This window comes from Balaenoptera borealis (assembly GCF_965194805.1).
Source record: "Balaenoptera borealis genome assembly, chromosome: 9".
NCBI classification, from domain to species: domain Eukaryota; kingdom Metazoa; phylum Chordata; class Mammalia; order Artiodactyla; family Balaenopteridae; genus Balaenoptera; species Balaenoptera borealis.
Window position 1 is genome coordinate 2,126,030 of NC_138873.1, and position 18,502 is coordinate 2,144,531.

Here is an 18,502-nt window from a genome sequence, read left to right on the forward strand (position 1 = left end):
TTCCGAGGATCAGGGGCCCGGAACAACTAAATCTTCAGCCGAGGAGAGAAGCCCTCTTTGTGCTGAAATTTATGCAGGCAATCTCTGCACATGCCAAAGCATTTCTTTCGGTGGTCCCCTCAAATCTGGCTACAGGATACCCTGTTTTATGTAACAGATACATTCCCAAAAGTTAAAAACAAATCTAGTTTTGATCAGTTAAAAGAGTGAATTCTTTCATAAAGTGTCAGATTCCCTCATCCAATTTTCAGGGCTGACAACTTCAAAATGGCATCGGCAGAGTTTTGTAAAGTTATCGATTGACATTTACAAATGGAATATTTCCAGGGCTGCTCACGTTCTTTCCTTTGAGTTCCAAATCCTTTCTCCCACGCTCAGTAATTAATCATTAACGGGCATTCTAAATGCTTGTCACCCTCCAACTTCCTACTCAGTGGAGCAGGGGAAAATCTGTGAGAGTGAGAAAAATCAGTCCTCCCATTGATTCGTGTTGGAAGTGAATCATATACAGCTCTCAAAATCAAATTCTAGAAATATCTTTCACTTTTTTTTAAATTATTTTTTTAATTTAATTTTTATTTATATTAGAGTATACTTGATTTACAATGTTGTGTTAGTTTCAGGTGTACAGTAAGGTGATTCAGTTATACATATACCTATATCCATTCTTTTTCACATTCTTTTCCCATATAGGTTATTACAGAATATTAAGTAGAGTTCCCTGTGCTATACAGTAGGTCCTTGTTAATTATCTATTTTATATGTATCAGTGTGTATATGTTAATCCTAAACTCCTAATTTATCCCTCCCCCGCTTTCACTTTTAAATAACAGTACTTAATTTATTTTTAAATCGAAAGTAGCATTAAAGGAAAGTTTGTAATTCGTGTGATTGTCACTAGAGGCATAAGAAAGGGCTTTAGCACCTTGTTCTGCTTTCTTTCCCCCAACCAGGAGGTGGGCATTCAGAGGGGAATGTAAATTGACATGGTTTCTGGGGAACTCCCTGTTGGTCCAGTGGTTAGGACTCCTCAATTTCACTGCCAAGGGCGCGGGCTCAACCCCTGATCAGGGAACTAAGATCCCACAAACCTCGAGGCACGGCCAGTAGAAAATATAAATAAATTAATTAAATTAAACCTACTCTTTAAAAACAGAAGAAAGAAAGAAATGGTTTCTGAGCTTGCCTTTGGGTCATGTCTTTGACCCAAACGTCTACTCATCACTGTTCTACTCTTAATACTTACGCAGTAGATGTTCAATAGCTTTAGGAATGAATGAATGAATGAATGAACGCACCCCAGAGGGGAACAGAGCAGAAATCTCAGCAAACATCCCGTGGGGCTCAGGGCGTGAGGGCGTGGCTTTAACAAGTCGGTAACAGACTGGCTTTGACTCCAAGACCAGATACAGTCAACCCTACTCTAGGGAAGATGTAGTAATTATCACAGCAACTGGGAAAAGACAGGGAATGGTCTGACAGCTTGATGAAGGATGACGTGAGTTTGGACCAGGGTTGTCCAACACATCATAGCCAATGGTAGTGGTGGTCAAATGCTTATTTTTACACTAGCTGTTTAAAAATTCAGAGCAAAGTAATTTTGAATTTCTGGTGGGTGGGACATTTTTCCTAAATTGAATCTTACATTTAGATTGTGATTGTTGGGTATCATGGAGGAAGAAATATTGGTTCTGCCTAAAATCTTACAAGTCCAGGACCGAGTGAAACAGAATAATGAATTCCTACGCATCAAGCAAGGAATATTTATCAGTGGGCTGGCTTCTAAATGCAAATCTAGGATGAGCACATGTGAGAGGTATTAAAAACAAAACTGGGATGGAAATGAATCTGTGGAGAAAAAGGAACATACCCCAAATGCGGAGAATCCACGATTCCCTCACTTCCTGGTCCCAAGCAGGACGGATATAACGACCTAGGCTTTTCGGAAGTTTCTCTCTAATGGGGATTAATCAGGGCCGAGGGGAAAAGAAAAGTTATGGTTCCAAGAATGATTTGGTTACCAAACAATGTTTACATGAAATGTTAAAACACTTGAAAATAAAAGCTTACTGCTTTCTTTTTTTTTTTTTTTTTAAACTAGGGTTTTTTGGGGGTTTCTTTTTTTTTGGTTTATTTATTTATTTATTTATTTATTTACTTATGGCTGTGTTGGGTCTTCGTTTCTGTGCGAGGGCTTTCTCCAGTTGTGGCAAGCGGGGGCCACTCTTCATCGCGGTGCGCGGGCCTCTCACCATCGCGGCCTCTCTTGTTGCGGAGCACAGGCTCCAGACGCGCAGGCTCAGTAGTTGTGGCTCACGGGCCCAGTTGCTCCGCGGCATGTGGGATCCTCCCAGACCAGGGCTCGAACCCGTGTCCCCTGCATTGGCAGGCGGATTCTCAACCACTGCGCCACCAGGGAAGCCCAAGCTGACCGCTTTCTGATCGGACCTGGGACAATCACTGCTCTGGAGAGACAGGTGGAGGGGTGGGTCAGTGCTCATAAGGGGGATCCAGAAGTGGATATAACAAAACCTTGAGTTATTATATTGTATAATGTTATTTTTAACAGCTGTCACTTACTGAATATCTACAGTGGGTTACGCTTTTTTCCATGCACTGGTTCATTTCATTCTCAGAAAACCCTTGCAAAATAGCTTAAAAGTTTGTGTTTACATAAATTAATTAATTTTTTTGCCAGATAATACAGGCACATATACAAAAGTCAAAAGATACAAAGGACACAGACATGACGAAAAGCACGCCTGCTGATACCCTGTGTGCCCCTCCTAGTCCTTTCTGGGAAAGCAGCCGGAAGTAATGTTTTATTGCACTTCCTTCCAGATATATTTCGTGTATATTGTATGTAAACAAGAAAATATGCAAATTCCTCTGCAACTGATTTTTTACTTCACAGCACACCTTTCATTTCCACATGATGACACTGAAGGCTTCGGAGCTAGCTGGTCCATAGAAGCACAGACAACACCCCATTCGTTTCAGTGGTGGCACAGAATCCCCCCGTCCGTCCTCAAGGACACCGTGATTGTTCAGTCCTTTGCAGGTACAGACCACACCTCAGTGAATAAGCTAGCATGTGAGTCCTTTCACACACGTGGGATTGTCTGGGACACCCGGCTTCTCAAGGTGTGGCCCCTGCAGGTCCGAGACCGCCCCTGCCCAGAGGCTTGCACGGGGCCTCCTTTTCCAGCTCCCCTCCGGAGTGAGGCCAGATTCCTCTGCAATGCACAAGCATATGTGGGGTCCGGACCCCTTCTCTCAGGCCAGATGTTGAAGAAACCTGCACAAGTGTAGAATTTTCATTTCACTAATTTTTAAAGATAGTTTTTGATAATTTTTAAAAATGTTTTTCACTAATTTAAAAAATTCTCTTCACTAATTAAAAAAATATTTTTAATAGAAATGTGCTACGGGGTTTCCCTGGTGGTGCAGTGGTTGGGAGTCCGCCTGCCAATGCAGGGGACACGGGTTCGAGCCCTGGTCTGGGAGGATCCCACATGCCGCGGAGCAACTGGGCCCGTGAGCCACAACTACTGAGCCTGCGCGTCTGGAGCCTGTGCTCCGCAACAAGAGAGGCCGCGATAGTGAGAGGCCCGCGCACTGCGATGAAGAGTGGCCCCCGCTCGCCGCAACTGGAGAAAGCCCTCGCACAGAAACGAAGACCCAACACAGCCAAAATAAATAAATAAATAAAATATGTTTAAAAAAAAAATGTGCTACTTATGTTATCCTACTGTGGGCTTATATTGTTATTTTATAGTACAATAGATATCTTTTAGATGTCTCAGTTTAAAATTTTTTTTCTTTTTTTTCTTACTAAATTTTTAATATGGTAAATATTAGTAGCTTTGGGGATCCTCAGTAATTTTTAGAGTCTAAGGTGGTCCTGAAACCAAAAAGGTTGAGAATTGCTGCCGTAATTTATTATTCTAGAAGTGAAATTGGTAGGTAAAACATATGTGCTTCTATATTTTGACAGATATGCCAAATTTCCCCTTGTGTGAGTTGCTCCCCATGATGGATAAGGAGGCTCTTTCCTCTCGGCCTGACCAGCAGCCCTTACTGAGCTGTTTGGTCTTTGTCTACCTGAGAGCTGAAAATGCTACCTCGCTGTAGTTTAATTTTGCATCAGCTTCAGAGTAACTTTATACAGTTGAGAACCAAAGGTATTTTCTTTTTGGGTAAGCTATCTGTTCATGTTCTTTGCCCATTTTACTGCTAAATTATTTGTTGTCTTATTGCTTTGTTAGTGTTCTTCATACGTTAAGGACATCAGCCTTTTGTCTGGATATATGCTGCACTTTCCTCCCTTATTGGATCTATTTCTGGACTTCTATTCCAATTGTTTGGGACAACTGCACAAGGAAGAATTTTCTAGCTGCTGGAGTCGTTGATTGACCTGGTTGCCTTGCTAAGACATGGGCGCCCCTACGGGCACAGTCAGTGGAGTAGGTGTGCAAAGGCTGAAGCATTGCAGAAATGTTCTAACTTTCTAAAGGTTGAACTAGAGGAAATCTAAGGTTCTTTCAAATGTCATAAAAGCATCTCAGAGGGCACCCCCAACTTTCAAAGCAGCTCACACGTCAGAGGGCTTGGGTTGCCATTATTGGTTTGTAACAGATCCTGTATAGAGAGGGTTTGTTGTATTATTTTAACAAAGAGCAACAAGCAATGGATTGAGCAAATCCAACCACAAGTAGCCACAGGGGTCTGTCCGAAAACAAAGGATAGAGCGTGGAATGTGGGGTAAACTTGAGAGTCTTGTGCTGCCCATGTGAAAACTGGAACCGGAAAGGTCAAGGAACCTGCCTAAGGCTGCCCAGATATAGGTCAGAGCCCAGGTCTCACCCTGACTCTTTCCACCATCCCATGCCTCCAACTCACTGGTCGGTGACGTCAGAAACACTACTGAACTTTCACTCAGCAGATGTGTTTATGCTTCTACCATTTAAATGGTTCTTCACCGTTTCTTATTTCCACCACAGGTCACTTTAGGCGTTACTGCCTTGTCACGAGGGCCGGATGACACTTGCATTTCCTAACAGAGGTTGTGCGTTTGCCAACACGTTCACAGAAGATGCCGCAGAGGGTCCCCACTGGTAATTCTAGGTCATTCATCAACCATGCGTGGTGTTTTATTTTTCTTCACATTTTAACTTCTCTAGTATGAGGACGAGTCTTCTGATGAATTGCAGTCCTGTTGGCCTGACACTGCGATGCAGTTTTGCAGCATGTGTGAGAACTTGTGTAACTGAAAATACCCCCTCTAGACAGCATCAACTTGACATTCCTGCTGCCAGGGTTGGAATGGTCCCACAATCCCTGGACCTTCCACCATCCGATAACTCGGATTGTTTGAGGCAGGAAGTGATTTAGTTGTTTTCTGGATTCTTTTGTGCTCTTTTTTTTTTTTTTTTTAAGATTAAAAAGGGCCACCATCAAAATTTACAGAATGGGTGTTAGCATCTTGCAAAAATTCTAAGGACAGCCGTGGAGCCCACTTTGAGAAGAGCTCTCCCACCCTTGCTCTTAATGGCTCAGAAGTTAATCCCTCGTGAAAAAGCCCGGACACGGGAGAGTTGAGCCAAAACATGACTCAGGAACGTTAGACGCTGCATTTGAAGACGTTTTAAAAACATCTTAACCATTTATGATGCTTATATGTTTCTCTTCATTTTCACACATAAAAGAAATACATGATAGTAAATATCTATGGCTAAAATAACTCAACACATGTACGATTCTGAGTGATAAGAATTCATTGTGTAATAGTTTAGTTGGCAGCATTTTTTCCTTTCTTGTGGAATGAAAAACAGTGGTGATTATTTTAACTGATGGTGTCCCAGATGCAGTGGAGTGTGTCCAAGAATTTTGCCATTTTGGGTTTTTGCTCACTTGTTAGTTTGGTAGTTCACTTATTCACACACGTTTTTATTCAGCCCCTGGGGAGGGCTGGGACGTGGCAGCCGCCGGCGGCACACAGACGTCCCGTGAGACGGAGGTCACAGAGAGGCAGCACCCACCATCCAGGTGACATCCAAGGAGAAAAGCCACAGTCCCAGGAAAGTGCAAGGAGCTTTGAGGCAGGGGTTTGGTAGAAGGAGTCAGTTCTCTGTGATAAGGACACAGAACATCCTAGTTTTCTCTTGGATACAGAGAGTTTCTTCCTCTGGTTACGGTTTCCAGATAAAATATAAGACACCCAACTAAATGTGGATTTCAGATGGACAATACGTAAGTATGTACCGAATATTGCAAAGGACATATTTACACTAAACGTATCAATATTTGTTGTTTACCTGAAATTCATATTTAACTGAGCATCCTGTATTTTTCATTTACTAAAGCTGGAGACCCTACCTCTCATTTCACATTTATTCTACGAGTGGGAAATTTAGGCACTAGAAAAATAGAAATCGGTCAGGGGATAGATTTTTATTTCAGATGATTCACTGTATTGTGTAGGGTTACATTTAACTCCTGTGAGCTTTTTTTTCAATAAATGAAAAATGGAGGCACAAAAATACCTGCCTCTAAGAAGCTCCTAAACCCATCGCGAGGATGAATAGAAACAAAATTGGTGGTAGTTCTCTGAGCTCTCGGGGAAATTGCATTCCATAATCAAAGGTATTGATTATAGTAATTCCTGCAGAAGCCCGCATCCCTGAAGTGTTTGCCAGCATCTACAACGGCGTGCTGCAGCCTTGACCAGCCCTCTCTCCCGGCGCTGTTCTCCAGGGTCCCCAGCGAGGGCAATTATGCCCTAAACTTCCACCCTGGGGACCAGAGTTCAGGCTCTGTTTCTGTTTTGCTTCCCCTCTGGGACCAGAACTGCCTTTGACTCCAGCTTTCTCCTTCTCCACACCACTGTGTATTTAATACATTAATACATTTAAAGAAATTCTTGAACAAGCTGGGGAAAGATGCTATATCAACAGATTTAATGTCACTCCTACGTTGCCCATCCACGTGCATTCAGAAATGTTCTGTACTTCTCTGGCCGTTGTATCCAACGAACTGTCTTATGTCTGTGTTTTTATTTTTGGACTCAGGGCGAGAACTGAATAAAAATGAATATTTTGATGGACAAGTATTTGGGTTCCTTGTTATGACTGATTCCCTCAAGGAAAGGAATCTGTAGGGCTTGGTTGTTTGAAGTTCATTGTTTTAGCTTCCTTCTTCTCAGTTCTGTCTATTCTCAGTGCCTTAATTTAATCAAAGGTGGCAAGCAATGGCGGCTTCTGGTTCTCAAAGCTCAGGAAATGTATTTCATTTCCTTTGGATGTAGATCAGTCTTATCAAAACAAGTGATGGCTTTTTATCATCACTAGCCAAACTCCGCAGTGAAATCTTAAACAAATAACAATCCAGTACATTAAGGATCACGTGGCCCACTTTTTAAAGAAGGAATTGTGGTTAAGATTTTTTCAAAACAACTGGAACTTTTACGGGTTTTTATCCAAAACAGTAGTTAAATCACCATTTCCCCTAACAGCTATTTCTTGAGGACATTTATATGACAGTAATGAAATAGGTGATCAAACTTCTCAAACAGGAGATCAGTTCATATGTGGACTTTGAACGGCAAAGTTGTAAAAAGCCTCGGAGATGATCGCTGATAAAGGCTACATTATTAAAACAGTTTCTCCTGGGATTGGTATTTAATAAGTCAACTAAAAAGTAATGATCATCACTCCTAGAACACTTTGTAGAATTATTTGTCCTTTTTTATAAATGGATTTAAATAGTCTCATTTGCGTGCCCCACCACCAGATTTTTTTTTAGGAATGTATGTCCCTTGGTTATACTTGAATTTCTTCACTACGTTTCATAGAAACAAAGGTCTTGTTTAAACATTTTTCATTGTTAGCAGCAAACTCTATTTCATATGTTCTAAGAGTTGCTGCTATGTTTTTGTCATTCTGAAAAATTAACCCAGAATTCCAGGAAATCAACAAAAAGGAGAGGCCCTTTCCTGCATGCACAATCGACCTCATTGCAGAAGGGTCTGGTTCTGTACTTACAAGCTCCCCAAATGTCCCTCTTCTTTTTGTAAATCAAATGATATTTTGGACACAAAGTGGTACCTTACACTAGAAACCTGTATAGGATTCTTCTGAAGGGCAAATACCCTTTTTTTTTATCGTGGATTTAATAGTCACCTCCTAATTCACTTGTGCCCTGCCCTTCAATGTACATTCCTTGAAAAGGAGGCACCCCTGTGTTGGACTTTTTCTCCTGCGCTTTCATCATCAAATGTTACCACAGGGCAACTGTGTCTTTAACATGTGATGTTCCAAGAATATACTGTCCAAACCCAAAACTCAAGAATTGTGTTCAAGGATTGGTCTGAAAACAAACCAAATATTGAAAATCCAGAAGAGATGGGATGTATATCTCCACAGATACAGCAATAGCTGTTGTTCCTTTCGGTAAAACATCGAGACCATTGTAAAGTGGTTGCCGTCTCAATGCAATGGGAATTTCACACCTGAGACTGAGTCAGCCTGACTGCCCCACCGAATTTATGCCCAAATTCTGTGGTTTCTGGAGCAGAATATAAGGTTCTTATTGCCCAAGAGTAGACGGACATGGCTTTTGGATAGAGACATTTCTGCAGTCCATCTTTTTTATTCTCTTGCTCAGCAGCACCTTTCCTGCCGTGGCTCCTTGTTTTGCATCTGGATTCCTTGTCCTGCTCCAACCATCACCTCTGGGAAAGGGAGGGCTGCGTCTGCTGACTGGTCCATGAGACTGCAGCTGACAGAGGACTGACGGTCCATCCCGACACAAGCACGGGGTCCGAATAGTTTTTTAAGATGGGAAGAGTGCTCGACATTCTTACCTGATTCTCTCTCCAAGGTCAGACTGATTCTCCTTATCTTTAAGGTAAATAACCAAGGCACGACAGATAAGCAATGTGCTCCATAAATCAAGACTCATTGCTGGCGTGGTGTGATGAATTGGGAGATTGGGATTGACATATATACACTAATATGTATAAAACAGACAACTAATAAGAGCCTGTTGTATAGCACAGGGAACTCCAAAAAAAAAAAAAGACTCATTGCTGATCAATACTCTTGTTGGTGCAGAATCCAAACCATCAGAAAGAAAGAGCAGGGATATTTTTAACTGTTGTACGATGATGGTTGATGTCAGTAAGGAGGCCTCAGAGGCATTTTGCTGTGAAGCTTGAAGGGAGGACTGGCTACGTTCATCTGTGTGTCTTCACAACCCAGAGCCGGCCTGACATGCCCCTCAGTGAATATTTACCAAATTGAGTTACATTTTTGAGATTGTGATATAGTTTCCAAATCATAAAACACTATGAGATTAAACAATTTTTAGTTTAGTATTACAGTATTTAACGAATCCTGACTGCTTGACAATTAGTGATCTGTGTAGCATTTAGGATGACTTTTTACTAAACACCATTCTTGTTGACGTGAAATTTAATAAGGATCCAAACCTGAGATTTCTTTTTTAACTACATGAACCACCGTGAACATTCAAGTCTTAAGAATCTCAGTAATTGTCTTTAATCCACAACTCTCTTTTCCCCAAAATAATTTATTTCTAAATTGAAGAAAACTGAATGACGTTGGTGCTTCAGTTGTGGCCCACTAACTGCATCTCAAAAACACAGATGCTTGCTAAGCCTTCTGATGCCTTAAAATTTGGCTATTGGCTTTAATGTTTATGACTTCAGATGATGCTACATAGATCAGTTATAATGACATTCAGAAGGTAGGTGTGTTTGTTTTGGAAACAAAACCAGTGACTCCAGAGCAGAATATTTATTAATTATGACTGTCACAAGCAGAAACAAAAATTATGGGTCACCTTTACGGTGTCTTTATTGAAGCTAAACTGAACCATGGAATTGTTTGCTCCAATTACTTTCTATGTCGCATAGAGGGGACACACTAGAAAGAGGCTGGTTGTTTATGAACCAGATTCTCATCTCAAACACATTCAGAACCTCTGACGGTGATGATCTGAGACATTCCATGGGCCAGAGTTGGGATAAAGCTTTAGCAAGCGGCAGGAGGACACCTGGGAGGGGAACATTGAGGGAAACTTCTCAGAAGTCACTGCTATGCCTCCTCTTTGCTATGGTTACAGAAAATAAGAGACTATTTTAATAATTATAGTAATTTGGGGGAAATGTTTAAGGTAAAAGGAAATAAGTTGCCTTTCTAAAATAAAATCTCAAAGTGAATCAGGAAACTATTTACGTACTAACCATAATAGCTAACATTTAACAGAGTTTCCGCTGCCAACACTGCTCTGTATTATTAGGATGGAGAAGTCCCGTGGGCCGGAGCCCTGAGAGAAAGTACGGGAAGGAGGCCGAGCTGGGCTGCGAGGGTGAAGATGCGGAAAGGAGGAGTGCTGTGCTCTCAGCTGAGGCCAGACTTTGAGAAATTGGAGAAGTGACGTGAGCAAAAGCTTGAAAATGGGGATGATCCACTGACCTGAAAAGTAGGGTTTCTGTAGGAAGTTTGGGGCATAATTCTGGAAATGGTAATTCTCCTAAAATTGATCTATCAGTTTAATGCAAGCCCAATGAAACTCCCAGCAGGGTTTTTCGCAGGTCTTTATAAGCTGATTCTAAAAAACATTATGAAATATCAAAGGTCCAGGAATAGCCAACACATGTAGGGAGAGGGTACCGGACTACCGGACATCAGTGTTCATTATGAAGCTATTGAAAAGGACACAGTTGCTGATGATATAAGAACACAGACATCGAATGGAATGAACAGACCCACACCTATAGGAGCTTAGGGTCCTCGTGTCTCAGAGGGAAGAAGAGGAGCCTGAAACAGTGATTATTCATATGGAAAAATTAATGACCTCGGATCTCTACTTTATCCCACATACAAAGCAATTCCAGACAGTCTTAGTACTCATATGTCAAAAGAAAACCCTTTAAAAGTTTAGTGGAAAATACAGGTGTATTCTTTCTTCCTATCCTGGAGTGAGGTAAGAATTCTTATATAAGACTCAAAAAGTTAACCACAATAACAAAAAAATACATTTAATTAGATGACAGTTAGAAATTCCATTCATCGTGAAGCAACATAGAGAAAAAAAACACAGACTATAAATGGGAGAAAATATTCTCTACGCACTTAAACCGAAAGAATTAGTGTCAAAAATATATAAAGAACTAAAATCAGTAAGAAAATGATAAACAACCCAGTAGAAAAAAAAGGGCAAAAATCCACTAGACATTTCAGAGAAGAAAGATCACAAACATCCAATAAGGACATTGAGAGGTTGCCGGCCTCATTAGTAATCAGAGAAACTCGAATCAGTTTCTGATTCAATAGGTTGGAGGAGGGGTGGGGAAGAGGCGAGTCAAGAATTTGCACGCATTGCAGGAGTTTCTAAATAGTTCCAAGTTCCCAGATGCTGCAGTTCAGAGACTAAACTTTGATAAGTAGTGGCTTAAAGAATAGCTTTTAAAACAGAGAACAAAAGCAGCCAAATCTGAGCCAAATATTCCTCCTTAGGGTTACACACACACACACACACACACACACACAAACACATCCTGCTAACACTGCAGGATAAATGTACCAGGAGAACCACAGACACAGATTCAGGACAGCGTTACCTGTTGGGGGTGACCTGTTGGGGGGTTGGGAGGATGGAGAGCAGAGGGGGGTGGGAGGGGCACAGAGACGGGAGCTCTCAGTGTGGAAGCTCTCTGCCCCAGTGGTGTGCGTCTTGGGTTGTCATCATATAACTAAAAACAAATAAATGAATAAATGAAATAAATAAAATACAAGATGGCCGGAGAGTCAGGTATGAACCAAAGATGAGAAAATGTCACGAACCAAGGACAATGGTTAATTCCATTATACGAACTTGAATTCCACTTAAAAGCACACAAGACAAAAGAAAACAAATCACACTGATGCCAGAACTGAGTGGCAAGCAGAGAAGTCTGCCGGCTCTCAGGAAGGCCATGGGAAGCCACTTCCAAGCTTGAGGCGTCTGGGCACCGTGCCCAGGAGATGCTGGGAGAAGCAAAGGTGGAAATGGTTTGGCACAGCCTGCCTGCTCTCCACAAGCAAGGTCCCCGACGTGGGCTGCTTCCTCCTTTCCTCTCCATTTGGTTGCCACTGGAGACACGGACAGCAGGGCTGGGCAAAGCGTGAGGGACCATGGGGGCAGCCAGGCGTCAGTCCAGCTCCTCCATCCCATGGCAGACTCGTCACCTGAAGAACAGAAACAGCAACGCCGGCTCGCCCCACTCAGGGGCCACTGTGGGCGTGATCTCAGACAGCGGACCGGCTGGACAGGGAGGGTCTCCGTAAACTGCGAAGCTAAGGAAACGCCAGCATGCGTCTCAGGAAGAAGAAAAGTGCAGCCTTCAGCTCCATCACTTTTTTGCTCCGTTCTCCCTGGTTCCCTGGGTGGAATAGTACCTTCCAGTGCCCACCTGTGCTCCTTCTATCCCCCTACCTGGCTGTATTTTTCTTATAGCATTTCTCACCCCCTGAAGCTGATGCACAGTGATCGTTAATTTGCTCCCATAAGTTACAAGCTCCAGCCAGGCGAGGAGCTGGTCCGTCCCCCTCGCGCCTCATCCGGGTGCGGGGCAGGTCCGGGCACACTGAGGGTTGTCCGCGACTGTGGGGACAATGAATGGGTGAAGGGAGGAAGGAAGGCGAAGAGGAGGGCTCGCTGAGGAGGGGTGACTGGGCGAGCAGCCCACCTTGGTCCTCTGGGTTTCGCCTCCAATGAGGGGTTCCCGCTGATGTTACTGTATCCGCCCTGAGACCCCACCAAGCATGCGGTACTTCCCAGGTCCAAGGGTGAGCAGAAGGGCCTCTTTGCTCCCCTGGACATCACTGAAACTTTCAAAAAGAATTACTAAAAATCAAGGTAGGGCTAAGGAGCCCAGAAACTGGAAAATGTCTCAGCATCTGGGTTTTCAAAACCCAGTTCCAGGTTCTGCTGTGATGAACAGCCTGCCTTTTCCAGGAACCCTCCTGGGGTGGCCTCGCTCTGGCCCCAGAGGCTGGCACAGCCCACAGGCATCCTGCTAAGGCCTCTCACCTCCTTGGTCCATAAGCAGCGGCATCTCAATGCGCGTTACCAGAGAGAGAGCCTCCCAAAGATCTCGAGGCTTTGCTGACGAGACAGGACATGCGAGTTTGTTCCATAGGCATCCGGACCCCGTCCTGCATCTTCTCTGCATGGACGGCCCCTTCCGTGCTCGTGGGCCCTGGAGTGAGCACCTCCTCTGAGGGCTGTGCTCTACTGAGCATTTGTTTTCTTCTTTTAACCACAGAGACTATTCCCTAGCTTCTACTCCAAATTTTTGACTCACCTAGAGCCTACTCAAGAATCGGATGCCTCCTAAACTTCCAAAGGAGAACAGAAATCCTCAGGGAAGCAAGGTCTGCCCCATCGAAATGGAATCAACCCCATCCCTCCAGTCTGTTTAAGGCAGTAGTTCTCAAACTTGGTACCAGCAAGTGTTAGAATGCACCAGTGCCCAGATCCCACCCCTAAGGGTTCTGACTTACCTGATCTGGGGTGTAGCCTGGGCCTCAAGATGATAAACTCTCCCCCAATTATTCTAACAGTAACCAAGATTGAGACCTGTTACTGTAAAGCTGGACAATGTTTCTGGTTCTTCAATAAAAAATACTATCATGAATTTGAGGCACATTTATTCTTCTATGGGTTGATTTGTACCCTCCAAAACCCCTGTGTTGAAATCCTAACCCCCAGAGCCTCAGAAGGTGACCTTATTTGGAGGGAGGGTCTTTACACAGTAGTCAGGCTAAGCGAGGTGATCGGGCAGCCCTGATCCAGTAAGGCTGATGGCCCTTTAAAAAGGGGACATTTGGACACAGAGGGAGGGTGACGTGAAGACACCGGGGGAAGAGGGTCTTGCCAACACCCGGCTCTTGGACGTCCAGCCTCCAGACTGTGAGGAAATAAGTTTCTGTTGTTTGAGCACCCCCCCACTCCCCCCTCTGTCCGTAGTATTTTGTTACGGCAGCAACAGCCTGAGCTGACTGATACACATTCATGCCACAGTGAAATTCCTGTGGTTAGAATCTGTGTGGGGCTTTAGGGCTCGTGGTGTGAATTCCCAGCCAATGCCCAGTGACACAGGCTGAAGTTAATCTCTTTTCATGGGTGACATCCCTGCAGCTCAGAGACTATGCCCAAGGCCACACAGGTAGCAAGTGTCTCGTGCAGATCTGAGCCGGGTCTGCCCCTCTAGGCCGCAGCTCATCTCACTCTGACAATCTTGGGTTATTTCTTGAGGCCTGGAGGAAGGTGCTGGTGCCTGGGGGGAAAGGGGCACAGAGAGCCAGGCTGGGGCTCTGCTCCAGCCCTGGTGGCCGTCTCTGGGCACCTGCCCCTGCTTCTGGCCATGCTCTAAGAAGCAGAGCCCAGACCCTCTTCATCCCAATTTAGAGTCAGCTGCTGGTGGTCTTTGCCCCTCTCTTCCCCACGCTCATCCTGTCAGCCCCTGTTCAGACTGAACCAGACGTCCTGGGGTAGGTCAGGACTGGCCGGATCTCCGAGTGGTGCCCTCGGGTGAGTGAGCACAGCCTGTGCCGATAGGAACTTCATCCCATGCCAGGAAGCGTTCCTTTTTTTCTGAATTGGAAGTTTCTAGCCCTCCATAAGTTCTCCTTCAATCTCGAGTTCCCAAACTATAATTCCCATCTCCTCAAGGCTGAGTTAATAGAGCTTGACACTCTATTTTTAACTGCCTTCTTTGGTTGGCCTCCTTTTTCAGCAAAGTCGCTGCTTCATAGGTCATTGGGCAGGTCGAATGCTCAAAAAGCCATCAATTAGTCAGGAGCTTAACCGCTTTCCTGTGAACTGGCCTAAAAATCCATTGTTTCCTTCATTGTTATGAAGACCCGGCATGGCTGACAGTGATTTGTTCATTGACATCCACTCCTGTTTTTTTTTTTTTGTTTTTTTTTTATTTATTTATTTTATTTATTTATTATTTATGGCTGTGTTGGGTCTTCATTTCTGTGTGAGGGCTTTCTCTAGTTGTGGCAAGTGGGGGCCACTCTTCATCGCAGTGCGCGGGCCTCTCATTATCGCGGCCTCTCTTGTTGCGGAGCACAGGCTCCAGACACACAGGCTCAGTAATTGTGGCTCACGGGCCTAGTTGCTCCGTGGCATGTGGGATCTTCCCAGACCAGGGCTTGAACCCGTGTCCCCTGCATTGGCAGGCAGATTCTCAACCACTGCGCCACCAGGGAAGCCCTCCACTCCTGTTTTGAAAATATATCTGAAAAAAGGTTTTCATTCATTCTAGCTTTGTTTATTATAGCCCAGGCTCTGAATTAAACTTTAGACATAGAAGATCTACGTTTTTCAGTGACTTGCGTGTCTGTTGTTCCGGAATATTATTGAATTGGCTCCAATCACCTTTCTGTGGACTTGGTAACTTAGCCAGATTTGCTCATGGAATTCTTCCCTTAACTACATTCCCCAAACCCTGGCCGTCCTCCCCAAACTGCATTTTTCCTCCTCTGGGGGCTCTAAAACACACATCATGGCTCTGCACAGATTTTCCCTAATACCTGTAAGAACTGCTATTTTCACAGCAGGAAGGGTCTGAACCTGGCTTTCGACTTTGGGACCCCTCACGCAGGAAGGACCGGCTCCTCGGGGAGGGGACAAGCCAGCCCTCCTTCCTTCCTGCCCAATTAGCCGCTTTCTCCCTCTCCCCACACTTTGCCTTTGAACTTCAAACTTCCTCCCGTGGCTCTGACCCCTTAACTGAGCCTGGGGTTTCCAATCAGGGCAATGCAGTGCCAGAGCTTTGGGGATATTTATCGGCAATTCTGGTGACAAACACAAAGAGCGAGGAAAGCCTCATCTCCGCATCTAGGTCACATCTTTGGACTTTGTCTTCTGGGTATCAAGTCCCTCTTATTTGGAAGAGCAAACATTTTGCTGTGAGGAACCAGCCTTCCCCTATTTAATGAGCAATAAAATGTTAAAATAGGAATTTTGTGCGTCGCCAAGATTGAACAGATGCTGCATTCCAAAGTGAGATGACAGGCCACCGAGAAGACAAAGTGAAACGGCCCAGAGTCAGGGGGAGGGTGCACCCCCTTCGCCTCAGGTCCTCAAGGACAGCCTTCGGGAGCACTGTGTGTTCCTTGACATTCACGGGTCACAGAGGGCTCGTGCCTGATCCCATCCGGAAACTTACAGGAAAAGGCCAGCCAGGACAGCCACTCGATGAGGGGTAAAGTGGTGGTTCTGCAAGATAGCGCACTTCGCGGGACCACCTGAGGTTCCGAGGTACCAACTCCTGGATGTTAAGTGTCTGTGTGTACACACGTGTTGTAAGTGTACACATGCGAGTGCAAGCTCATCCACGTTAGTGAGGAAAGCATAGGGGGCAGAAGAGGAGGGTGTGGCCGGGACACCCGCCGTGTGGCTGCAGGCCTTCCCAGCTCCTGCCCAGGGCGGCCGTCACAATGACCACACACTGTGTGGCTTGCCACAGAATCGTACCCATCATGGTTCTGGAGGCCAGGAGTCTGAAGTCAGGGTGTCAGCAGGGCCAAGCTCCTTCCAGAAGCTCCAGGGGAGGAGCCCTCCGCCTCATCCAGTTCCTGGCAGTGGCCGCCGTCCCTGGCCTGGGACAGCATCAATCCAGTGTCTGTCTGCATCTCCACAGGGCCTTCTTCCCTGTGTCTCTGCCTCGAATCATCCTCTCCTTTTTCTTATAAGGACACCGGCTGCTGGATTAAGAGCCCACCCCAAATCTGGGAGGACTTCACCTTGGCATCTTTAACTTAACAACCTCTGCGAAGGCACTATTTCCAAATGAGGTCAGAGTCACAGGTACTAGGGGTTAGGACTTGGGCACATCTTTTGGGGGAACATAAGCCAACCTGTTACAAATGCCTGGGGCTGAGGAAGAGGAGCAGGTGAGAGATCCCCAATGACTCAGAGAATGAGGAAAGTTGTCAGAGCTCGTGCATCCCAATGCAGTGTCCTCAGGGCTCTGACGATGAATCCTGAGTCCCCGGTGCTGTCAGTGGGCTCACAGTGGGCACCCAGGGTCTCGGGGTGAGGCTCTGAATGGGGGAGCGGCCTACCTGTGGCAGGTGGGGGAGGACCAGTGACCCTGGGGACAGACATGGCTGCTCCCAGGGCCGCAGGGCCACAGCCGGAGTCCCGGGAACCTGTAGCTGGGAGGTGTGGACTCTTGGTATGTCTCCCGCAGAGGTGTCCCCTCGCTCGTCTCGACTGTCCCCTCTTTTCCACCCCCTTCTTCCCAGCACCTGCTCCTTGCATGGGGCAAGGACGCCATTTGGGGCTCCTGCCTGAGGTCACCCTGGCTTTCATGGGGAAAAGTGCCTTGTGTTCTAAACATTACCAACAACTGGAACTCACCCCGAGGACACCTGGGTCTTACAGGGACAAAGGCTCCAGAGACATCGACACAGGCCCTGCCTTGGAACTGTCCCTTCTGCTGCCACTGCGCGGGGTTTAGAGGGCTGTTCTCGAGAGGAGGGTCTGGGACGCAGCCCTTGGCCTTGTGTTCATCCGTGTCTTCTCCTCCGTGGAGGCCTCTTGTCCTCATGGGCAGGACACGACTCGATTCAACACAGGCAGAGTCTCTGTCACCAGCCAGGGATGATGAGGGGCGCCGAGGATGAGCAACCACCCCATAGAGTACAAGGCACTCAGCCAATTCACACAGGCGCTCGCAACGCCAGATGGCACTGGGGCGAAGTGCTGCGCTCGAGAGCGCTTCTGCTCAGATGCCCCACTTCTCCAGTTCAGATAATGAGACACCAGTTCCTAGTGGACCAGTGGACCAGCATGTTCAGTCACGGGAGAGTCACAGGGTCTGGCCAAGCTTCACATGCTTCGGGTCTCTGAGGAGCGTGACTTCCTTTTTTGCAGGTGTCAGCGCTCTCTGACCGTACCCACTGCCACCATCACCCATAATAAATTTGTGGGGTTGTGTCTATACTTTTTCCAAGAGGCTTTCCCTTATAGTTTCCCAGCTAATTCTCAACAACAATGAGTTAGGTAGAGCTGGTAGTATCTTTACTTTAGTAAATAGATATCAAAGACTTGCTTAAATTTCCACAAAAATAATAGTGTTGGGACCAGAAGCTGGGTGGATTTATTTCCGAAGAACCAATGAATTCCTGTAACACAAGACCTTTGTAGATTACATTTCCTTACCGTCCATCTTCAGACGGAGGGCTCAACGTACAGTGACCCCACAAAGTAACCCCAGTGGAAATGGGCTCCTACTCCGTACAGGCTGGTCTGGAAGGGCATTTTCCTGACACCCACAGAAATGCTTGTGAGCTAAGCAGATTATTTGATATTATCAGCCAGAGAGCCATGACTGTGCTTCTAATATAACACAGTGAGAACGTGGGATTTTGGATTTCCCATCTGTGCTGTGAAGTTAACAGTTCTTGGAGCCTCA

General features: G+C 45.5%; 1 long non-coding RNA gene across 4 annotated transcripts in view; it reads left to right on the forward strand.

The window, feature by feature from the left end:
• Positions 1-13,611, forward strand: part of LOC309634751 — a 55,548-nt gene extending 41,937 nt beyond the window's left edge. For all 4 annotated transcript variants that reach the window (XR_014248404.1, XR_014248405.1, XR_014248406.1 and 1 more), the window contains one exon: positions 5,004-13,611. This is a non-coding gene — a long non-coding RNA (uncharacterized lncRNA). The remainder of the gene's footprint in view (positions 1-5,003) is intronic.
• The last annotated feature ends 4,891 nt before the right edge of the window (positions 13,612-18,502 follow it).